Source organism: Eurosta solidaginis, chromosome X (assembly GCF_040869045.1).
Source record: "Eurosta solidaginis isolate ZX-2024a chromosome X, ASM4086904v1, whole genome shotgun sequence".
In the NCBI taxonomy this organism is placed as follows: domain Eukaryota; kingdom Metazoa; phylum Arthropoda; class Insecta; order Diptera; family Tephritidae; genus Eurosta; species Eurosta solidaginis.
In genome coordinates this window covers 138,948,731-138,974,382 of record NC_090324.1, presented here as the reverse complement: position 1 = coordinate 138,974,382, position 25,652 = coordinate 138,948,731, and the positions used below count along the sequence as shown (strand labels likewise).

The following is a 25,652-nucleotide window of genomic DNA, read 5'->3' as shown; positions in this document are numbered from 1 at the left end:
CGAAGCAACTTAAGTAAGTTTGGGTTTTTTTCTTTTTGAAATACGTTTTAAATGTTTGTAGTTTTTCATACGAAACAATTTTTTTTTTGGTCCACAGGTTTCGGAGATATCGCCAACGCATCTCAAAAAAACCAAGAACGCAGCAATTTGGAAGCACTAAAAGTACTTTTCCTATAACTACAAACGATGAAATTGATTGTAGTAAAATTCATTTTTTCTAGTTTTTACAGTTACTCCGAAAATAAAATACATTGTGCGGAAACCAAGCAATTTAAGTAAATTTCTGTTTTTTCTTTTTGAAATACGTTTTAAATCGTTTGTAGTTTTTCATTCGAAAAAAAAAACTTTTTTTTGGTCCACAGGTTTCGGAGATAGCGCTAACGCATCTCAAAAAAACCAAGAACGCAGCAATTTGGAAGCACTAAAAGTACTTTTCCTAAACTACATACGATGAAATTGATTGTAGTAAAATTCATTTTTTCTAGTTTTTACAGTTACTCCGAAAATATAATACATTGTGCGGAAACCAAGCAATTTAAGTAAATTTGGGTTTTTTCTTTTTGAAATACGTTTTAAATCGTTTGTAGTTTTTCATACGAAAAAAAAATTTTTTTTTGGCCCACAGGTTTCGGAGATATCGCTAACGCATCTCAAAAAAACCAAGAACGCAGCAATTTGGAAGCACTAAAAGTATTTTTCCTATAACTACAAACGATGAAATTGAAAGTAGTGAAATTCATTTTTTTGTAGTTTTTATAGTTACTCCGAAAGTATAATACATTGCGCTGAAACCAAGAAATTTAAGTAAATTTGGGTTTTTTGTTTTTGAAATACGTTTTAAATCGTTTGTAGTTTTTCATACGAAAAAAAAATGTATTTAGTCCAGAGGTTCCGAAGGTATCGCTAACGCATCTCAAAAAAACCAAGAACGCAGCAATTTGGAAGCACTAAAAGTACTTTTCCTATAACTACAAACGATGAAATTGATTGTAGTAAAATTCATTTTTTCTAGTTTTTACAGTTACTCCGAAAATATAATACATTGTGCGGAAACCAAGCAATTTAAGTAAATTTGGGTTTTTTCTTTTGAAATACGTTTTAAATCGTTTGTAGTTTTTCATTCGAAAAAAAATTTTTTTTTGGTCCACAGGTTTCGGATATAGCGCTAACGCATCTCAAAAAAACCAAGAACGCAGCAATTTGGAAGCACTAAAAGTACTTTTCCTATAACTGCATACGATGAAATTGATTGTAGTAAAATTCATTTTTTCTAGTTTTTACAGTTACTCCGAAAATATAATACATTGTGCGGAAACCAAGCAATTTAAGTAAATTTGGGTTTTTTCTTTTTGAAATATGTTTTAAATCGTTTGTAGTTTTTCATTCGAAAAAAAAAATTTTTTTTTGGTCCACAGGTTTCGGATATAGCGCTAACGCATCTCAAAAAAACCAAGAACGCAGCAATTTGGAAGCACTAAAAGTACTTTTCCTATAACTGCATACGATGAAATTGATTGTAGTAAAATTCATTTTTTCTAGTTTTTACAGTTACTCCGAAAATATAATACATTGTGCGGAAACCAAGCAATTTAAGTAAATTTGGGTTTTTTCTTTTTGAAATACGTTTTAAATCGTTTGTAGTTTTTCATTCGAAAAAAAAAAATTTTTTTTGGTCCACAGGTTTCGGATATAGCGCTAACGCATCTCAAAAAAACCAAGAACGCAGCAATTTGGAAGCACTAAAAGTACTTTTCCTATAACTGCATACGATGAAATTGATTGTAGTAAAATTCATTTTTTCTAGTTTTTACAGGTACTCCGAAAATATAATACATTGTGCGGAAACCAAGCAATTTAAGTGAATTTGGGATTTTTCTTTTTGAAATACGTTTTAAATCGTTTGTAGTTTTTCATACGAAAAAAAATTTTTTTTTTGTCCACATGTTTCGGAGATATCGCTAACGCATCTCAAAAAAACCAAGAACGCAGCAATTTGGAAGCACTAAAAACAGTTTTCCTATAACTACAAACGATGAAATTGATTGTAGTGAAATTTATTTTTTGTAGTTTTTATAGTTACTCCGAAAATATAATACACTGTGCGGAAACCAAGCAATTTAAGTAAATTTGTGTTTTTTCTTTCTGAAATACTTTTTAAATCGTTTATAGTTTTTCATACGAAGAAAATTTCTTTTTGGTTCACAGGTTTCGGAGATATCGCTAACGCATCTCAAAAAAACCAAGAACGCAGCAATTTGGAAGCACTAAAAGTACTTTTCCTATAACTACAAACGATGAAATTAATTGTAGTGAAATTAATTTTTTTGTAGTTTTTATAGTTACTCCGAAATTATAATACATTGTGCGGAAACGAAGCAATTTAAGTAAATTTGGGTTTTTTCTTTTTGAAATACGTTTTAAATCGTTTGTAGTTTTTCATACGAAGAAAATTTCTTTTTGGTTCACAGGTTTCGGAGATATCGCTAACGCATCTCAAAAAAAACAAGAACGCAGCAATTTGGAAGCACTAAATGTATTTTTCCTATAACTACAAACGATGAAATTTGACGATGTAGTTTTTTTAGTTACTCCGAAAATATAATACATTGTGCGGAAACGAAGCAATTTGGGTTTTTTCTTTTTGAAATACGTTTTAAATCGTTTGTAGTTTTTCATACGAAAAACATTTTTTTTGGTCCACAGGTTTCGGAGATATCGCTAACGCATCTCAAAGAAACCAAGAACGCAGCAATTTGGAAGCATTAAAAGTACTTTTCCTATAACTACAAACGATGAAATTTATTGTAGTGAAATTCATTTTTTTGTAGTTTTTATAGTTACTCCGAAAATAGAATACATTGTGTGGAAACCAAGCAATTTAAGTAAATTTGGGTTTTTTTTGAAATACGTTTTAAATCGTTTGTAGTTTTTCATACGATAAAAAAATATTTTTTTGGTTCACAGGTTTCGGAGATATCGCTAACGCATCTCAAAAAAACCAAGAACGCAGCAATTTGGAAGCACTAAAAGTACTTTTCCTATAACTAAAAACGATGAAATTGATTGTAGTGAAATTAATTTTTTTGTAGTTTTTATAGTTACTCCGAAATTATAACACATTGTGCGGAAACGAAGCAATTTAAGTAAATTTGGGTTTTTTCTTTTTGAAATACGTTTTAAATCGTTTGTAGTTTTTCATACGATAAAAAATATTTTTTTTGGTCCACAGGTTTCGGAGATATCGCTAACGCATCTCAAAAAAACCAAGAACGCAGCAATTTGAAAGCAATAAAAGTACTTTTCCTATAACTATAAACGATGAAATTGATTTTAGTGAAATTAATTTTTTTGTAGTTTTTATATTTACTCCGAAAATATAATACATTGCGCCGAAACCCAGAAATTTAAGTAAATTTGGGATTTTTCTTTTTGAAATACGTTTTAAATCGTTGGTAGTTTTTCATACGAAAAGAAAAATTTTTTTAGTCCACAGATTTCGGAGAAATCGCTAACGCATCTCAAAAAAACCAAGAACGCAGCAATTTGGAAGCACTAAAAGTACTTTTCCTATAACTACAAACGATGAAATTGATTGTAGTGAAATTCATTTTTTTTGTTTTTATAGTTACTCCGAAAATATAATACATTGTGCGGAAACGAAGCAATTTAAGTAAATTTGAGTTTTTTCTTTTTGAAATACGTTTTAAATCGTTTGTAGTTTTTCATACGAAAAAAAATTTTTTTTTGGTAAGTAAATTTGGGTTTTTTCTTTTTGAAATAAGTTTTAAATCGTTTGTAGTTTTTCAAACGAAAAAAAATTTTTTTTTTGGTCCTTAGGTTTCGGAGATATCGCTAACGCATCTCAAAAAAACCAAGAACGCAGCAAATTTGGAAGCACTAAAAGTACTTTTCCTATAACTACAAACGATGGAATTGATTTTAGTGAAATTAATTTTTTTGTAGTTTTTATAGTTACTCCGAAAATATAATACATTGCGCGGAAACCAAGAAATTTAAGTAAATTTGGGTTTTATCTCTTTGAAATACGTTTTAAATCGTTCGTAGTTTTCCATACGAAAAAAAAAATTTTTTTTTTTGGTCCACAAGTTTCGGAGATAGTGCTAACGCATCTCAAAAAAACCAAGAACCCAGCAATTTGGAAGCACTAAAACTACTTTTCCTATAACTGCATACGATGAAATTGATTGTAGTAAAATTCATTTTTTCTAGTTTTTACAGTTACTCCGAAATTATAATACATTGTGCGGAAACCAAGCAATTTAAGTAAATTTCGATTTTTTCTTTTTGAAATACGTTTTAAATCGTTTGTAGTTTTTCATAGGAAAAAAAATTTTTTTTTGGTCCACAGGTTTCGGAGATATCGCTAACGCATCTCAAAAAAACCAAGAAAGCAGCAATTTGGAAGCACTAAAAGTACTTTTCCTATAACTACAAACGATGAAATTGATTTTAGTGAAATTAATTTTTTTGTAGTTTTTATAGTTACTCCGAAAATATAATACATTGTGCGGAAACGAAGCAATTTAAGTAAATTTGGGTTTTTTCTTTTTGAAATACGTTTTAAATCGTTTGTAGTTTTTCATACGAAAAAAAAATTTTTTTTTGGTCCACAGGTTTCGGAGATATCGCTAACGCATCTCAAAAAAACCAAGAAAGCAGCAATTTGGAAGCACTAAAAGTACTTTTCCTATAACTACAAACGATGAAATTGATTTTAGTGAAATAAATTTTTTGGTAGTTTTTATAGTTACTCCGAAATTATAATACACTTTGCGGAAACGAAGCAATTTAAGTAAATTTGGGTTTTTTCTTTTTGAAATACGTTTTAAATCGTTTGTAGTTTTTCATACGAAAAAAAATTTTTTTTTGGTCCACAGGTTTCGGATATAGCGCTAACGCATCTCAAAAAAACCAAGAATGCAGCAATTTGGAAGCACTAAAAGTACTTTTCCTATAACTACAAACGAAGAAATTGATTGTAGTGAAATTCATTTTTTTGTGGTTTTTATAGTTACTCCGAAAATATAATACATTGCGCGGAAACCAAGAAATTTAAGTAAATTTGGGTTTTATCTCTTTGAAATACGTTTTAAATCGTTCGTAGTTTTCCATACGAAAAAAAAAATTTTTTTTTTGGTCCACAAGTTTCGGAGATAGTGCTAACGCATCTCAAAAAAACCAAGAACCCAGCAATTTGGAAGCACTAAAAGTACTTTTCCTATAACTGCATACGATGAAATTGATTGTAGTAAAATTCATTTTTTCTAGTTTTTACAGTTACTCCGAAATTATAATACATTGTGCGGAAACGAAGCAACTTAAGTAAGTTTGGGTTTTTTTCTTTTTGAAATACGTTTTAAATGTTTGTAGTTTTTCATACGAAACAATTTTTTTTTTGGTCCACAGGTTTCGGAGATATCGCCAACGCATCTCAAAAAAACCAAGAACGCAGCAATTTGGAAGCACTAAAAGTACTTTTCCTATAACTACAAACGATGAAATTGATTGTAGTAAAATTAATTTTTTCTAGTTTTTACAGTTACTCCGAAAATAAAATACATTGTGCGGAAACCAAGCAATTTAAGTAAATTTGTGTTTTTTCTTTTTGAAATACGTTTTAAATCGTTTGTAGTTTTTCATTCGAAAAAAAAAAACTTTTTTTTGGTCCACAGGTTTCGGAGATATCGCTAACGCATCTCAAAAAAACCAAGAAAGCAGCAATTTGGAAGCACTAAAAGTACTTTTCCTATAACTACAAACGATGAAATTGATTTTAGTGAAATAAATTTTTTGGTAGTTTTTATAGTTACTCCGAAAATATAAAACATTGTGCGGAAAGTAAGCAATTTAAGTAAATTTGGGTTTTTTCTTTTTGAAATACGTTTTAAATCGTTTGTTGTTTTTCATACGAAAAAAAATTTTTTTTTTGGTCCACAGGTTTCGGAGATATCGCTAACGCATCTCAAAAAAACCAAGAACGCAGCAATTTGGAAGCACTAAAAGTACTTTTCCTATAACTACAAACGATGAAATTGATTGTAGTTAAATTCATTGTTTTGTAGTTGTTATAGTTACTACGAAAATATAAAACATTGTGCGGAAAGTAAGCAATTTAAGTAAATTTGGGTTTTTTCTTTTTGAAATACGTTTTAAATCGTTCGTAGTTTTCCATACGAAAAAAAAAATTTTTTTTTTGGTCCACAAGTTTCGGAGATAGTGCTAACGCATCTCAAAAAAACCAAGAACCCAGCAATTTGGAAGCACTAAAAGTACTTTTCCTATAACTGCATACGATGAAATTGATTGTAGTAAAATTCATTTTTTCTAGTTTTTACAGTTACTCCGAAATTATAATACATTGTGCGGAAACCAAGCAATTTAAGTAAATTTCGATTTTTTCTTTTTGAAATACGTTTTAAATCGTTTGTAGTTTTTCATAGGAAAAAAAATTTTTTTTTGGTCCACAGGTTTCGGAGATATCGCTAACGCATCTCAAAAAAACCAAGAAAGCAGCAATTTGGAAGCACTAAAAGTACTTTTCCTATAACTACAAACGATGAAATTGAAAGTAGTGAAATTCATTTTTTTGTAGTTTTTATAGTTACTCCGAAAGTATAATACATTGCGCTGAAACCAAGAAATTTAAGTAAATTTGGGTTTTTTGTTTTTGAAATACGTTTTAAATCGTTTGTAGTTTTTCATTCGAAAAAAAAAACTTTTTTTTGGTCCACAGGTTTCGGAGATAGCGCTAACGCATCTCAAAAAAACCAAGAACGCAGCAATTTGGAAGCACTAAAAGTACTTTTCCTATAACTGCATACGATGAAATTGATTGTAGTAAAATTCATTTTTTGTAGTTTTTATAGTTACTCCGAAATTATAATACATTTTGCGGAAACGAAGCAATTTAAGTAAATTTGGGTTTTTTCTTTTTGAAATACGTTTTAAATCGTTTGTAGTTTACCATACGAAAAAAAAATTTTTTTTGGTCCACAGGTTTCGGAGATATCGCTAACGCATCTCAAAAAAACCAAGAACGCAGCAATTTGGAAGCACTAAAAGTATTTTTCCTATAACTACAAACGATGAAATTGAAAGTAGTGAAATTCATTTTTTTGTAGTTTTTATAGTTACTCCGAAAATATAATACATTGTGCGGAAACCAAGCAATTTAAGTAAATTTGGGTTTTTTCTTTTTAGAAATACGTTTTAAATCGTTTGTAGTTTTTCATTCGAAAAAAAAAATTTTTTTTTGGTCCACAGGTTTCGGATATAGCGCTAACGCATCTCAAAAAAACCAAGAACGCAGCAATTTGGAAGCACTAAAAGTACTTTTCCTATAACTGCATACGATGAAATTGATTGTAGTAAAATTCATTTTTTTCTAGTTTTTACAGTTACTCCGAAAATATAATACATTGTGCGGAAACCAAGCAATTTAAGTAAATTTGGGTTTTTTCTTTTTGAAATACGTTTTAAATCGTTTGTAGTTTTTCATTCGAAAAAAAATTTTTTTTTGGTCCACAGGTTTCGGATATAGCGCTAACGCATCTCAAAAAAACCAAGAATGCAGCAATTTGGAAGCACTAAAAGTACTTTTCCTATAACTACAAACGATGAAATTGATCGTAGTGAAATTCATTTTTATGTAGTTTTTATAGTTACTCCGAAAATATAATACATTGTGCGGAAACCAAGCAATTTAAGTAAATTTGGGTTTTTTCTTTTTGAAATACATTTTAAATCGTTTGTAGTTTTTCACACGAAAAAAAAATTTTTTTTTTGGTCCACAGGTTTCGGAGATATCCCTAACGCATCTCAAAAAAAAAAAACAAGAACGCAGCAATATGGAAGCACTAAATGTTCTTTTCCTATAACTACAAACGATGAAATTGATTGAAGTGAAATTCATTTTTTTGTAGTTTTTATAGTTACTCCGAAAATATAATACATTGTGCGGAAAGGAAGCAATTTGGGTTTTTTCTCTTTGAAATACGTTTTAAATCGTTTGTCGTTTTTCACACGAAAAAAATTTTTTGTTGGTCCACAGTTTTCGGAGATATCGCTAACGCATCTCAAAAAAACCAAGAACGTAGCAATTTGGAAGCATTAAAAGTACTTTTCCTATAACTACAAACGATGAAATTGATTGTAGTGAAATTCATTTTTTTGTAGTTTTTATAGTTACTCCGAAAATAGAATACATTGTGTGGAAACCAAGGAATTTAAGTAAATTTGGTTTTTTTTTTTTGAAATACGTTTTAAATCGTTTGTAGTTTTTCATACGATAAAATTTTTTTTTTTGGGTCACAGGTTTTGGAGATATCGCTAACGCATCTCAAAAAAGCAAGAACGCAGCAATTTGGAAGCACTAAAAGTACTTTTCCTATAACTACAAACGATGAAATTGATTGTAGTGAAATTCCTTTTTTTGTAGTTGTTATAGTTACTCCGAAAATACAATACAATGTGCGGAAACTAAGCAATTTAAGCAAATTTGGGTTTTTTTTCTTTTTGAAATACGTTTTAAATCGTTTGTAGTTTTTCATACGAAAAAAAATGTATTTAGTCCAGAGGTTCCGAAGGTATCGCTAACGCATCTCAAAAAAACCAAGAACGCAGCAATTTGGAAGCTCTAAAAGTACTTTTCCTATAACTACAAATGATGAAATTGATTGTAGTGAAATTCATTTTTTTGTAGTTTTTATAGTTACTCCGAAAATAAAAACATTGTGCGGAAAGTAAGCAATTTAAGTAAATTTGGGTTTTTTCTTTTTGAAATACGTTTTAAATCGTTTGTTGTTTTTCATACGAAAAAAAATTTTTTTTTGGTCCACAGGTTTCGGAGATATCGCTAACGCATCTCAAAAAAAACCAAGAACGCAGCAATTTGGAAGCACTAAAAGTACTTTTCCTATAACTACAAACGATGAAATTGATTGTAGTTAAATTCATTGTTTTGTAGTTGTTATAGTTACTACGAAAATATAATACATTGTGCGGAAAGTAAGCAATTTAAGTAAATTTGGGTTTTTCCTTTTTGAAATACGTTTTAAATCGTTTGTAATTTTTCATACGAAAAACAATTTTTTTTTGGTCCACAGGTTTCGGAGATATCGCTAACGCATCTCAAAAAAATCAAGAACGCAGCAATTTGGAAGCACTAAAAGTACTTTTCCTATAACTACAAACGATGAAATTTACTGTAGTGAAATTCATTTTTTTGTAGTTTTTATAGTTACTCCGAAAATATAATACATTGTGCGGAAACCAAGCAATTTAAGTGAATTTGGGATTTTTCTTTTTGAAACACGTTTTAAATCGTTTGTAGTTTTTCATACGAAAAAAAATTTTTTTTTGGTCCACAGGTTTCGGAGATATCGCTAACGCATTTCAAAAAAACCAAGAACGCAGCAATTTGAAAACACTAAAAGTACTTTTCCTATAACTACAAACGATGAAATTTACTATAGTGAATTTCATTTTTTTGTAGTTTTTATAGTTACTCCGAAAATATAATACATTGTGCGGAAACCAAGCAATTTAAGTGAATTTGGGATTTTTCTTTTTGAAATACGTTTTAAATCGTTTGTAGTTTTTCATACGAAAAAAATATTTTTTTTTGGTCCACATATTTCGGAGATATCGCTAACGCATCTCAAAAAAACCAAGAACGCAGCAATTTGGAAGCACTAAAAACAGTTTTCCTATAACTACAAACGATGAAATTGATTGTAGTGAAATTTATTTTTTGTAGTTTTTATAGTTACTCCGAAAATATATTACATTGTGCGGAAACCAAGCAATTTAAGTAAATTTGTGTTTTTTCTTTCTGAAATACTTTTTAAATCGTTTATAGTTTTTCATACGAAGAAAATTTCTTTTTGGTCCACAGGTTTCGGAGATATCGCTAACGCATCTCAAAAAAACCAAGAACGCAGCAATTTGGAAGCACTAAAAGTACTTTTCCTATAACTACAAAAAAATGAAATTGATTGTAGTGAAAATAATTTTTTTTGTTTTTATAGTTACTCCGAAAATATAATACATTGTGCGGAAACGAAGCAATTTAATTTAAATAAATTTGGGTTTTTCTTTTTGAAATACGTTTTAAATCGTTTGTAGTTTTTCATACGAAAAAAAAAATTTTTTTTTTTGGTCCACAGGTTTCGGAGATATCGCTAACGCATATCAAAAAAAACCAAGAAAGCAGCAATTTGGAAGCACTAAAAGTACTTTTCCTATAACTACAAACGATGAAATTGATTCGCTTCCCAAGGCAGTCGGTTCTATGTACCGGAGCGACTCGGGATTTTTCCCGACCAAGGACTGTCATTTCAGTGTGACCCCATTTAATTTGTTTCGTCCGTCCCACAAATTGTCATCCTCCCAGCAGCTCCTTGCAGCAGGACTGCTACATATTCTCTTACTCCGGGAAGGTATCGAACCCAATCCGGGTCCGTCTCCTGACCCCGGTCATGAGAAATGGTTTTGCTGCATTTGCCAGAAAAGAATCTTTTTAGGACGGTCATACTCTGTTCAGTGTGTCTCGTGCAAGGGATGGTTGCATCGGACAGGTTGTTCTGGGCTTGATCCCAAAACCCGACGTCCACGTAACTTTTATAAATCTTTTGTGGCTCCTTGCTGCTCACGCCCAAGGGCGTCCCGTAGTCTACGCCTAAGCGTATCCCCACTACCTTCCAGCAGCTTCGCTGCTCAGCAAGCCACAACAAGTACCCGCTGCTGCTCGCGCCCCACGGCGCCAACAACTCAAACAGATGATACCACTCATGACTAATACCTTCGTAGTAGAGCTGGTAGCAATGCTGAGCATCAGCCCCTGCCCCCGTCTTCTTCTCCCCCCTCTTTTCTGGCAGCAATCGTGCAGGTCAGGGAAACAGACTCTTAGTCCCTGCCTCCGTTTGCACCGTCTGCCAGCACAGAATATATAGGTTTGCGACATCCGCTCAATGCAGCTCCTGCCTTGGGTGGTGCCACTTTCCTAGATGTTCTGGTCTCCGCGACGGCAACCCCCTAACGGGTTTCATCGCGCCATGTTGCCAGGTCGCAAACCCAAATCATCCGGGCACCCCAATGCTTGCCCAAAGGCGCCCAGTCCCAAGGCCACAACAGCAATTGCGTCCTGGCCTTCCACAACCTAGGCGTAGTCACCCCTCACTTACCCCTAGAGTGGCGGCGTCGCCCCTCATGCACTTCAGAATTCTGCAGTTCAACTGTAATGGACTAACTGGGAAGATTACGGAGATAGTCGATTTCATGAAGCGGCACAACATCCGCATTGCTGCGCTTCAAGAGACTAAACTCACAGCAAGATCTGCATTGCAGACCTGCTCTGGTTATATTGTCCACAGGAAAGACCGCGAGAGCGGAAATGGAGGCGGCCTCGCATTTATTATACACCACTCTGTGCAATATCATATATTTGATCCTGGCATCGACCGCAGTGACAATGTCTTAGAACGTCAAGGCCTATCTGTCCGGTCAGGCGATGCAAATCTAGAAATCATCAACACCTACATCCCTCCTGTCACCTGTTGCCCCAGTGGATACCGCCCTAATATCGAGGCCTTACTCACTGGCAACAATCGCATTATCTTAGGCGATTTCAATGCCCATCACGACCTATGGCATTCAAACTTGCGGGCGGACAGTAGGGGTGAGATGTTGGCGGATCAAATAGACGAAACGACGTTCTGCACAATAAACGGAGACGCCCCCACACGTATGGTAGGAAGCTGTCATAGCTCGCCAATATCTCAATCGTGAGCGCAGAACTCGTAAACTGCGTCAACAGGCAGCCGATGGTAACATTGGCATCCGACCACCTGCCCATACTTATTTCGTTCGAGCGTACTGCCGACTTCATCGTCACCGAAAAACGCACTTTCATAAACTTCAAAAAAGGAAAGTGGGAAGAAAATAAATCTGCAACAGACAGCAGCTTTGCTGCCCTCCCTATCCCGACTGATGCCCGCCAAGGGGAGCGTGCCTTCCGTAAGGTCATTGAATCCGCCTCGGCACATTTCATTCCCGCCGGGAGAATTCCCGAAATCCGGCCCCACTTCCCGGCGGAGGCCGCGAGCTTAGCGAGGGAACGCGACCTTATAAGACAGCTTGATCCAGGCGACCCCCAAATAAGGGATATAAACGAACGCATCAGATTGCTTGTGGACGAACACAAGCGGGCGAAATGGAAGAGCACCTAAGAGGTTGTAACCTCTCTACCGGTGTAGGTAAACTTTGGTCCACCGTAAAGTCCCTATCGAATCCGACTAAGCACAAAGACAAAGTTTCCATCGCCTTTGGCGATAAGGTGCTGTCGGATGCGAAAAAATGCGCGAGCGCTTTCTGCCGACAATATATAATGCATCCTACGGTCGACAAAGATAGACGGAGAGCCAATAGACACGCACATAAACACAAACTCAGCGCGTCACCAATTACCATCACCGCTAGAGAGGTTGAGGACGCCATTGGTCGCGCTAAACCATCCAAAGCAGTGGGCCCAGACGGCATAGCCATGCCGATGCTTAAAAACCTAGGGAAAGAGGGTTTCAAATACTTAGCGCATGTCTTCAACCTGTCTCTTTCCACCTTTGTCATACCCGAGAAATGGAAAATGGCCAAGGTGGTCCCGCTACTAAAGCCTGGGAAACCAGCTAACGTAGGTGAGTCATATCGTCCGATATCTCTCCTATCGCCAGTGGCAAAGACGCTCGAAGCCATTTTGCTCCCTTATTTCCAAGCACATTTGCAGCTAGCCCCTCATCAGCATGGCTTCAGAAAACTCCATAGCACTACCTCCGCGCTAAATGTCATTGGCACCCAGATAAATTGCGGTTTGAATCAATATCCCCACCATAGAACAGTACTCGTAGCGTTAGACCTATCAAAAGCTTTTGATACGGTCAACCATGGCTCGTTACTGCAAGACCTGGAAGGGTCCACCCTTCCCCCATGTCTTAAAATGTGGACCGCAAATTATCTGGGTGGTCGGCAGGCATCGGTGCAATTCAGAAACGAAACATCAAAACAAAGGAGAATTAAACAAGGGGTGCCACAGGGTGGTGTCCTATCCCCGCTTTTGTTTAATTTCTACATATCTAAGCTACCTTCACCACCGGAAGGAGTCACAATCGTTTCCTACGCCGATGACTGCACAATAATGGCCACAGGCCCAGGCCCAAAGATCGATGAGCTATGCAATAAAATAAACGGCTATCTCCCTGATCTCTCCAGTTTTTTCGCCTCGCGAAACCTGGCATTGTCACCGACTAAATCTTCCGCGACCTTATTTACAACATGGACGCCCCAAATGTCGACCATATTGAACATCCACGTCGATGGCACTACGCTACCGACTGTCCTACACCCCAAAATCTTGGGTGTGACGTTTGATCAGGATCTACATTTTGGTGCGCACGCAACCGCAATTGTTCCAAGAATTCAGAGCCGTAATAAAATCCTCAAATCCCTTGCTGGCAGTACCTGGGGAAAAGATAAAGAAACGCTCTTGACCACATACAAAGCAATTAGCCAGCCGATTACGTGCTACGCGTCACCCATATGGTCGCCAAGCCTAAAAACCACCCACTGGAAGAAACTACAGGCCTGCCAAAATACTGCTCTCAGAATCGCCACGGGCTGTCTTCTTATGTCCCCAGAACACCATCTGCATAATGAGGCGAGAATACTCCCCATCAGGGAGAGAAATGAGATGCTGACCAAACAGTTTCTGTTGAATACCCAGAAATCTGGGCATCCCAACAGACATCTGATTGACGAACCAGCACCGCCTAGGGGCCTAAGGAGTCATCTCCGTAAGCATTTTGAGGAAATACGGCACTTGAGAACCCAGCCGTATGAAGCGGAAAAACACAAGCAGGTCCTTGGTGAACTCCATAGACAGGCGTCGGACCTTTATGTCGGGAATTGCCCGGTGAATCCAGTACTTGAAGAAAAATATCCAGAACTCGCAGAAGAGGAACGCATACTCCCCAGGGAAACGCGTGTCACTCTTGCTCAACTTCGTTCTGGATACTGTAACAGGTTAAACTCTTACCTATCCAGAATCAACCCCGACATACAAAATGTATGCCCTGCTTGCAATGTGTCCCCACATGACACCAACCATCTCTTTAATTGTAATGTGGAACCAACGCCTCTAACACCCATTTCCTTATGGTCCACCCCTGTTGAAACGGCAAGTTTCCTTGGACTCCCGTTAGAGGATATTGATGACAATTTGTGATCGGTCGCGCCTATTGGGTGGGGCGAGCATTGCTACAACAACAACAACAACAACATGAAATTGATTTTAGTGAAATTAATTTTTTTTTAGTTTTTATAGTTACTCCGAAATTATAATACACTTTGCGGAAACGAAGCAATTTAAGTAAATTTGGATTTTTTCTTTTTGAAATACGTTTTAAATCGTTTGTAGTTTTTCATACGAAAAAAAATTTTTTTTTGGTCCACAGGTTTCGGAGATATCGTTAACGAATCTCAAAAAAACCAAGAACGCAGCAATTTGGAAGCACTAAAAGTACTTTTCCTATAACTACAAACGATGAAATTGATTTTAGTGAAATTAATTTTTTTGTAGTTTTTATAGTTACTCCGAAATTATAATACATTGTGCGGAAACGAAGCAACTTAAGTAAGTTTGGGTTTTTTTCTTTTTGAAATACGTTTTAAGTGTTTGTAGATTTTCATACGAAACAATTTTTTTTTTGGTCCACAGGTTTCGGAGATATCGCCAACGCATCTCAAAAAAACCAAGAACGCAGCAATTTGGAAGCACTAAAAGTACTTTTCCTATAACTACAAACGATGAAATTGATTGTAGTAAAATTCATTTTTTCTAGTTTTTACAGTTACTACGAAAATATAATACATTGTGCGGAAACCAAGCAATTTAAGTAAATTTGGGTTTTTTCTTTTTGAAATACGTTTTAAATCGTTTGTAGTTTTTCATTCAAAAAAAAAAGTGTTTTTTGGTCCACAGGTTTCGGAGATAGCGCTAACGCATCTCAACAAAACCAAGAACGCAGCAATTTGGAAGCACTAAAATTACTTTTCCTATAACTACATACGATGAAATTGATTGTAGTAAAATTCATTTTTTCTAGTTTTTACAGTTACTCCAAAAATATAATACATTGTGCGGAAACCAAGCAATTTAAGTAAATTTGGGTTTTTTCTTTTTGAAATACGTTTTAAATCGTTTGTAGTTTTTCATACGAAAAAAAAATTTTTTTTTCGCCCACAGGTTTCGGAGATATCGCTAACGCATCTCAAAAAAACCAAGAACGCAGCAATTTGGAAGCACTAAAAGTATTTTTCCTATAACTACAAACGATGAAATTGAAAGTAGTGAAATTAATTTTTTTGTAGTTTTTATAGTTACTCTGAAAGTATAATACATTGCGCTGAAACCAAGAAATTTAAGTAAATTTGGGTTTTTTGTTTTTGAAATACGTTTTAAATCATTTGTAGTTTTTCATGCGGAAAAAAAATTTTTTTTTGGTCCACAGGTTTCGGAGATATCGTTAACGCATCTCAAAAAAACCAAGAACGCAGCAATTTGGAAGCACTAAAAGTACTTTTCCTATAACTACAAACGATGAAATTGATCGTAGTGAAATTCATTTTTATGTAGTTTTTATAGTTACTCCGAAAATATAATACATTGTGCGGAAACCAAGCAATTTAAGTAAATTTGGTTTTTTATTTTTGAAATACATTTTAAATCGTTTGTAGTTTTTCACACGAAAAAAAAATTTTTTTTTGGTCCACAGGTTTCGGAGATATCGCTAACGCATCTCAAAAAAAAAACAAGTACGCAGCAATATGGAAGCACTAAATGTACTTTTCCTATAACTACAAACGATGAAATTGATTGAAGTGAAATTCATTTTTTTGTAGTTTTTATAGTTACTCCGAAAATTTTAATACATTGTGCGGAAAGGAAGCAATTTGGGTTTTTTCTCTTTGAAATACGTTTTAAATCGTTTGTAGTTTTTCACACGAAAAACTTTTTTGTTGGTCCACAGTTTTCGGAGATATCGCTAACGCATCTCAAAAAAACCAAGAACGTAGCAATTTGGAAGCATTAAAAGTACTTTTCCTATAACTACAAACGATGAAATTGATTGTAGTGAAATTCATTTTTTTGTAGTTTTTATAGTTACTCCGAAAATAGAATACATTGTGTGGAAACCAAGGAATTTAAGTAAATTTGGTTTTTTTTTTTTGAAATACGTTTTAAATCGTTTGTAGTTTTTCATACGATAAAAAATTTTTTTTTTTGGTTCACAGGTTTTGGAGATATCGCTAACGCATCTCAAAAAAACCAAGAACGCAGCAATTTGGAAGCACTAAAAGTACTTTTCCTATAACTACAAACGATTAAATTGATTGTAGTGAAATTCCTTTTTTTGTAGTTGTTATAGTTACTCCGAAAATACAATACAATGTGCGGAAACTAAGCAATTTAAGCAAATTTGGGTTTTTTTCTTTTTGAAATACGTTTTAAATCGTTTGTAGTTTTTCATACGAAAAAAAAATGTATTTAGTCCAGAGGTTCCGAAGGTATCGCTAACGCATCTCAAAAAAACCAAGAACGCAGCAATTTGGAAGCTCTAAAAGTACTTTTCCTATAACTACAAATGATGAAATTGATTGTAGTGAAATTCATTTTTTTTGTAGTTTTTATAGTTACTCCGAAAATATAAAACATTGTGCGGAAAGTAAGCAATTTAGTAAATTTGGGTTTTTTCTTTTTGAAATACGTTTTAAATCGTTTGTTGGTTTTCATACGAAAAAAAATTTTTTTTTGGTCGATAGGTTTCGGAGATATCGCTAACGCATCTCAAAAAACCAAGAACGCAGCAATTTGGAAGCACTAAAAATACTTTTCCTATAACTACAAACGATGAAATTGATTGTAGTTAAATTCATTGTTTTGTAGTTGTTATAGTTACTACGAAAATATAATACATTGTGCGGAAAGTAAGCAATTTAAGTGAATTTGGGATTTTTCTTTTTGAAATACGTTTTAAATCGTTTGTTGTTTTTCATACGAAAAACAATTTTTTTTGGTCCACAGGTTTCGGAGATATCGCTAACGCATCTCAAAAAAATCAAGAACGCAGCAATTTGGAAGCACTAAAAGTACTTTTCCTATAACTACAAACGATGAAATTGATTGTAGTTAAATTCATTGTTTTGTAGTTGTTATAGTTACTACGAAAATATAATACATTGTGCGGAAAGTAAGCAATTTAAGTAAATTTGGGTTTTTTCTTTTTGAAATACGTTTTAAATCGTTTGTTGTTTTTCATACGAAAAACAATTTTTTTTTGGTCCACAGGTTTCGGAGATATCGCTAACGCATCTCAAAAAAATCAAGAACGCAGCAATTTGGAAGCACTAAAAGTACTTTTCCTATAACTACAAACGATGAAATTTACTGTAGTGAAATTCATTTTTTTGTAGTTTTTATAGTTACTCCGAAAATATAATACATTGTGCGGAAACCAAGCAATTTAAGTGAATTTGGGATTTTTCTTTTTGAAACACGTTTTAAATCGTTTGTAGTTTTTCATACGAAAAAAATTTTTTTTTTGGTCCACAGGTTTCGGAGATATCGCTAACGCATCTCAAAAAAACCAAGAACGCAGCAATTTGGAAACACTAAAAGTACTTTTCCTATAACTACAAACGATGAAATTTACTGTAGTGAAATTCATTTTTTTGTAGTTTTTATAGATACTCCGAAAATATAATACATTGTGCGGAAACCAAGCAATTTAAGTGAATTTGGGATTTTTCTTTTTGAAATACGTTTTAAATCTTTTGTAGTTTTTCATACGAAAAAAAAATTTTTTTTTGGTCCACAGGTTTCGGAGATATCGCTAACGCATCTCAAAAAAACCAAGAACGTAGCAATTTGGAAACACTAAAAGTACTTTTCCTATAACTGCAAACGATGAAATTTACTGTAGTGAAATTCATTTTTTTGTAGTTTTTATAGTTACTCCGAAAATATAATACATTGTGCGGAAACCAAGCAATTTAAGTGAATTTGGGATTTTTCTTTTTGAAATACGTTTTAAATCGTTTGTAGTTTTTCATACGAAAAAAATATTTTTTTTTGGTCCACATGTTTCGGAGATATCGCTAACGCATCTCAAAAAAAACAAGAACACAGCAATTTGGAAACACTAAAAACAGTTTTCCTATAACTACAAACGATGAAATTGATTGTAGTGAAATTTATTTTTTTGTAGTTTTTATAGTTACTCCGAAAATATAATACATTGTGCGGAAACCAAGCAATTTAAGTAAATTTGTGTTTTTTCTTTCTGAAATACTTTTTAAATCGTTTGTAGTTTGTCATACGAAGAAAATTTCTTTTTGGTCCACAGGTTTCGGAGATATCGCTAACGCATCTCAAAAAAACGAAGAACGCAGCAATTTGGAAGCACTAAAAGTACTTTTCCTATAACTACAAACGATGAAATTGATCGTAGTGAAATTTATTTTTTTGTAGTTTTTATAGTTACTCCGAAATTATTATACATTGTGCGGAAACGAAGCAATTTAAGTAAATTTGGGTTTTTTCTTTGTGAAATACGTTTTAAATCGTTTGTAGTTTTTCATACAAAAAAAAAATTTTTTTTTTAGTCCACAGGTTTCGGAGATATCGCTAACGCATCTCAAAAAAACCAAGAACGCAGCAATTTGGAAGCACTAAAAGTAGTTTTCCTATAACTACAAACGATGAAATTGATCGTAGTGAAATAAATTTTTTTGTAGTTTTCATAGTTACTCCGAAAATATAATACATTGTGCGGAAACCAAGAAATTTAAGTAAATTTGGGATTTTTCTTTTTGAAATATGTTTTAAATCGTTTGTAGTTTTTCATACGAAAAAAAATTTTTTTTTGGTCCACAGGTTTCGGAGATATCGCTAACGCATCTCAAAAAAACCAAGAACGCAGCAATTTGGAAGCACTAAAAGTACTTTTCCTATAAATACAAACGATGAAATTGATTGGAGTGAAATTCATTTTTTGTAGTTTTTTAAGTTACTTCGAAAATATAATACATTGTGTGGAAACCAAGCAATTTAAGTAAATTTGGGTTTTTTCTTTTTGAAATACGTTTTAAATCGTTTGTAGTTTTTCATGCGAAAAAAAAAAATTTTTTTGGGCCACAGGTTTCGGAGATATCGCTAACGCATTTCATAAAAACCAAGAATGCAGCAATTTGGAAGCACTAATAGTACTTTTCCTATAACTACAAACGATGAAATTGACTGTAGTGCAATTAATTTTTTTGTAGTTTTTATAGTTACTCCGAAAATATAATACATTGTGCGGAAACCAAGCAATTTAAGTGAACTTGGGTTTTTTTCTTTTTGAAATATGTTTGAAATCGTTTGTAGTTTGTCATACGAAAAAAAAATTTTTTTTGGGACACAGGTTTCGGAGATTTCGCTAACGCATCAAAAAAAAACCAAGAACGCAGCAATTTGGAAGCACTAAAAGTACTTTTCCTATAACTACAAACGATGAAATTTACTGTAGTGAAATTCATTTTTTTTGTAGTTTTTATAGTTACTCCGAAAATAATACATTGTGCAGAAACGAAGCAATTTAAGTAAATTTGGGGTTTTTTTTTTTGAAATACGTTTTAAATCGTTTGTAGTTTTTCATACGAAAAAAAAAATTTTTTTTGGTCCACAGGTTTCGGAGATATCGCTAACGCATCTCAAAAAAACCAAGAACGCAGCAATTTGGACGCACTAAAAGTACTTTTCCTATAACTACAAACGATGAAATTGATTGTAGTGAAATTAATTTTTTTGTAGTTTTTATAGTTACTCCGAAATTATAATACATTGTGCGGAAACCAAGCAATTTAAGTAAATTTGTGTTTTTTATTTTTGAAATACGTTTTAAATCGTTTGTAGTTTTTCATAGGAAAACAATTTTTTTTTGGTCCACAGGTTTCGGAGATATCGCTAACGCATCTCAAAAAAACCAAGGACGCAGCAATTTGGAAGCACTAAAAGTACTTTTCCCATAACTACAAACGATGAAATTGATTGTAGTGAAATTAATTTTTTTGTAGTTTTTATAGTTACTCCGAAATTATAATACATTGTGCGGAAACGAAGCAATTTAAGTAAATTTGGGTTTTTTCTTTTTGAAATACGTTTTAAATCGTTTGTAGTTTTTCATACGAAAAAAAAAATTTTTTTTGGTCCACAGGTTTCGGAGATATCGCTAACGCATCTCAAAAAAACCAAGAACGCAGCAATTTGGACGCACTAAAAGTACTTTTCCTATAACTACAAACGATGAAATTGATTGTAGTGAAATTAATTTTTTTGTAGTTTTTATAGTTACTCCGAAATTATAATACATTGTGCGGAAACCAAGCAATTTAAGTAAATTTGTGTTTTTTATTTTTGAAATACGTTTTAAATCGTTTGTAGTTTTTCATACGAAAAAAAAAATTTTTTTTGGTCCACAGGTTTCGGAGATATCGCTAACGCATCTCAAAAAAACCAAGAACGCAGCAATTTGGACGCACTAAAAGTACTTTTCCTATAACTACAAACGATGAAATTGATTGTAGTGAAATTAATTTTTTTGTAGTTTTTATAGTTACTCCGAAATTATAATACATTGTGCGGAAACCAAGCAATTTAAGTAAATTTGTGTTTTTTATTTTTGAAATACGTTTTAAATCGTTTGTAGTTTTTCATAGGAAAACAATTTTTTTTTGGTCCACAGGTTTCGGAGATATCGCTAACGCATCTCAAAGAAACCAAGAACGCAGCAATTTGGAAGCATTAAAAGTACTTTTCCTATAACTACAAACGATGAAATTGATTGTAGTGAAATTCATGTTTTTGTAGTTTTTATAGATACTCCGAAAATAGAATACATTGTGTGGAAACCAAGCAATTTAAGTAAATTTGGGTTTTTTTTGAAATACGTTTTAAATCGTTTGTAGTTTTTCATACGATAAAAAAATATTTTTTTTTGGTTCACAGGTTTCGGAGATATCGCTAACGCATCTCAAAAAAAGCAAGAACGCAGCAATTTGGAAGCACTAAAAGTACTTTTCCTCTAATTACAAACGATGAAATTGATTGTAGTGAAATTAATTTTTTTGTAGTTGTTATAGTTACTCCGAAAATATAATACAATGTACGGAAACTAAGCAATTTAAGCAAATTTGGGCGTTTTCTTTTTGAAATACGTTTTAAATCGTTTGTAGTTTTTCATACGAAAAAAAAAAATTATTTAGTCCAGAGGTTTCGAAGATATCGCAAACGCATCTCAAAAAAAAACAGAGAACGCAGCAATTTTGGAAGCACTAAAAGTACTTTTCCTATAACTACAAACGATGAAATTGATTGTAGTGAAATAAATTTTTTTGTAGTTTTTATAGTTACTCCGAAAATATAATACATTTTGCGGAAAGTAAGCAATTTAAGTAAATTTTGGTTTTTTCTTTTTGAAATACGTTTTAAATCGTTTGTAGTTTTTCATACGAAAAACATTTTTTTTTTTTGGTCCACAGGTTTCGGAGATATCGCTAACGCATCTCAAAAAAACCAAGAACGCAGCAATTTGAAAGCAATAAAAGTACTTTTCCTATAACTATAAACGATGAAATTGATTTTAGTGAAATTAATTTTTTTGTAGTTTTTATAGTTACTCCGAAATTATATACACTTTGCGGAAACGAAGCAATTTAAGTAAATTTGGGTTTTTTCTTTTTGAAATACGTTTTAAATCGTTTGTAGTTTTTCAAACGAAAAAATTTTTTTTTTTTGGTCCACAGGTTTCGGAGATATCGCTAACGCATCTCAAAAAAACCAAGAACGCAGCAATTTGAAAGCAATAAAAGTACTTTTCCTATAACTATAAACGATGAAATTGATTTTAGTGAAATTAATTTTTTTGTAGTTTTTATATTTACTCCGAAAATATAATACATTGCGCGGAAACCCAGAAATTTAAGTAAATTTGTGTTTTTTCTTTTTGAAATATGTTTTAAATCATTTGTAGTTTTTCATAGGAAAAAAAATTTTTTTGGTCCACAGGTTTCGGAGATATCGCTAACGCATCTCAAAAAAACCAAGAACGCAGAAATTTGGAAGCACTAAAAGTACTTTTCTTATAACTACAAACGATGAAATTGATTGTAGTGAAATTAATTTTTTTGTAGTTTTTATAGTTACTCCGAAATTATAATACATTGTGCGGAAACGAAGCAATTTAAGTAAATTTGGGTTTTTTCTTTTTGAAATACGTTTTAAATCGTTTGTAGTTTTTCATACGATAAAAAATATTTTTTTTGGTCCACAGGTTTCGGAGATATCGCTAACGCATCTCAAAAAAACCAAGAACGCAGCAATTTGAAAGCAATAAAAGTACTTTTCCTATAACTATAAACGATGAATTTGATTTTAGTGAAATTAATTTTTTTGTAGTTTTTATATTTACTCCGAAAATATAATACATTGCGCGGAAACCCAGAAATTTAAGTAAATTTGGATTTTTCTTTTTGAAATACGTTTTAAATCGTTGGTAGTTTTTCATACGAAAAGAAAAATTTTTTAGTCCACAGATTTCGGAGAAATCGCTAACGCATCTCAAAAAAACCAAGAACGCAGCAATTTGGAAGCACTAAAAGTACTTTTCCTATAACCACAAACGATGAAATTGATTGCAGTGAAATTCATTTTTTTTATTTTTATAGTTACTCCGAAAATATAATACATTATGCGGAAACGATGCAATTTAAGTAAATTTGAGTTTTTTCTTTTTGAAATACGTTTTAAATCGTTTGTAGTTTTTCATACGAAAAAAAATTTTTTTTTGGTAAGTAAATTTGGGTTTTTTCTTTTTGAAATACGTTTTAAATCGTTTGTAGTTTTTCAAACGAAAAAAAAATTTTTTTTTGGTCCACAGGTTTCGGAGATATCGCTAACGCATCTCAAAAAAACCAAGAACGCAGCAATTTGGAAGCACTAAAAGTACTTTTCGTATAACTACAAACGATGAAATTGATCGTAGTGAAATAAATTTTTTTGTAGTTTTTATAGTTACTCCGAAAATATAATACATTGTGCGGAAACCAAGAAATTTAAGTAAATTTGGGATTTTTCTTTTTGAAATACGTTTTAAATCGTTTGTAGTTTTTCATACGAAAAAAATTTTTTTTTGGTCCACAGGTTTCGGAGGTATCGCTAACGCATCTCAAAAAAACCAAGAACGCAGCAATTTGGAAGCACTAAAAGTACTTTTCCTATAAATACAAACGATGAAATTGATTGTAGTGAAATTCATTTTTTGTAGTTTTTTAAGTTACTTCAAAAATATAATACATTGTGTGGAAACCAAGCAATTTAAGTAAATTTGGGATTTTTCTTTTTGAAATACGTTTTAAATCGTTTGTAGTTTTTCATGCGAAAAGAAAAGTACTTTTCCTATAACTACAAACGATGAAATTTATCGTAGTGAAATAAATTTTTTTGTAGTTTTTATAGTTACTCCGAAAATATAATACATTGTGCGGAAACCAAGAAATTTAAGTAAATTTGGGATTTTTCTTTTTGAAATACGTTTTAAATCGTTTGTAGTTTTTCATACGAAAAAAAATTTTTTTTTGGTCCACAGGTTTCGGAGGTATCGCTAACGCATCTCAAAAAAACCAAGAACGCAGCAATTTGGAAGCACTAAAAGTACTTTTCCTATAAATACAAACGATGAAATTGATTGTAGTGAAATTCATTTTTTGTAGTTTTTTAAGTTACTTCAAAAATATAATACATTGTGTGGAAACCAAGCAATTTAAGTAAATTTGGGATTTTTCTTTTTGAAATACGTTTTAAATCGTTTGTAGTTTTTCATGCGAAAAAAAAAATTTTTTTTGGTCCACAGGTTTCGGAGATATCGCTAACGCATCTCAAAAAAACCAAGAACGCAGCAATTTGGAAGCACTAAAAGTACTTTTCCTATAACTACAAACGATGAAATTGATTGTAGTGAAATTTATTTTTTTGTAGTTTTTATAGTTACTCCGAAATTATTATACATTGTGCGGAAACCAAGCAATTTAAGTGAATTTGGGATTTTTCTTTTTGAAACACATTTAAAATGGTTGTAGTTTTTCATACGAAAAAAATTTTTTTTTTGTCCACATGTTTCGGAGATATCGCTAACGCATCTCAAAAAAACCAAGAACGCAGCAATTTGGAAGCACTAAAAACAGTTTTCCTATAACTACAAAGGATGAAATTGATTGTAGTGAAATTTATTTTTTTGTAGTTTTTATAGTTACTCCGAAATTATTATACATTGTGCGGAAACCAAGCAATTTAAGTGAATTTGGGATTTTTCTTTTTGAAACACGTTTAAATCTTTTGTAGTTTTTCATACGAAAAAAAAATTTTTTTTTTGGTCCACAGGTTTCGGAGATATCGCTAACGCATCTCAAAAAAACCAAGAACGCAGCAATTTGGAAACACTAAAAGTACTTTTCCTATAACTGCAAACAATGAAATTTACTGTAGTGAAATTCATTTTTTTGTAGTTTTTATAGTTACTCCGAAAATATAATACATTGTGCGGAAACCAAGCAATTTAAGTGAATTTGGGATTTTTCTTTTTGAAATACGTTTTAAATCGTTTGTAGTTTTTCATACGAAAAAAATATTTTTTTTTGGTCCACATGTTTCGGAGATATCGCTAACGCATCTCAAAAAAACCAAGAACGCAGCAATTTGGAAGCACTAAAAACAGTTTTCCTACAACTACAAACGATGAAATTGATTGTAGTGAAATTTATTTTTTTGTAGTTTTTATAGTTACTCCGAAAATATAATACATTGTGCGGAAACCAAGCAATTTAAGTAAATTTGTGTTTTTTCTTTCTGAAATACTTTTTAAATCGTTTGTAGTTTGTCATACGAAGAAAATATCTTTTTGGTCCACAGGTTTCGGAGATATCGCTAACGCATCTCAAAAAAACCAAGAACGCAGCAATTTGGAAGCACTAAAAGTACTTTTCCTATAACTACAAACGATGAAATTGATCGTAGTGAAATAAATTTTTTTGTAGTTTTTATAGTTACTCCGAAAATATAATACATTGTGCGGAAACCAAGAAATTTAAGTAAATTTGGGATTTTTCTTTTTGAAATTCGTTTTAAATCGTTTGTAGTTTTTCATACGAAAAAAAATTTTTTTTTGGTCAACAGGTTTCGGAGATATCGCTAACGCATCTCAAAAAAACCAAGAACGCAGCAATTTGGAAGCACTAAAAGTACTTTTCCTATAAATACAAACGATGAAATTGATTGGAGTGAAATTCATTTTTTGTAGTTTTTTAAGTTACTTCGAAAATATAATACATTGTGTGGAAACCAAGCAATTTAAGTAAATTTGGGTTTTTTCTTTTTGAAATACGTTTTAAATCGTTTGTAGTTTTTCATGCGAAAAAAAAAAATTTTTTTGGTCCACAGGTTTCGGAGATATCGCTAACGCATTTCAAAAAAACCAAGAATGCAGCAATTT

At 32.4% G+C, this 25,652-nt stretch overlaps 1 protein-coding gene across 10 annotated transcripts in view; it reads left to right on the top strand.

The window, feature by feature from the left end:
• The window catches only part of LOC137235484 (calcium-dependent secretion activator-like), a 2,443,847-nt gene that overhangs the window by 2,289,892 nt on the left and 128,303 nt on the right, over positions 1-25,652 (top strand). The window lies entirely within an intron of this gene.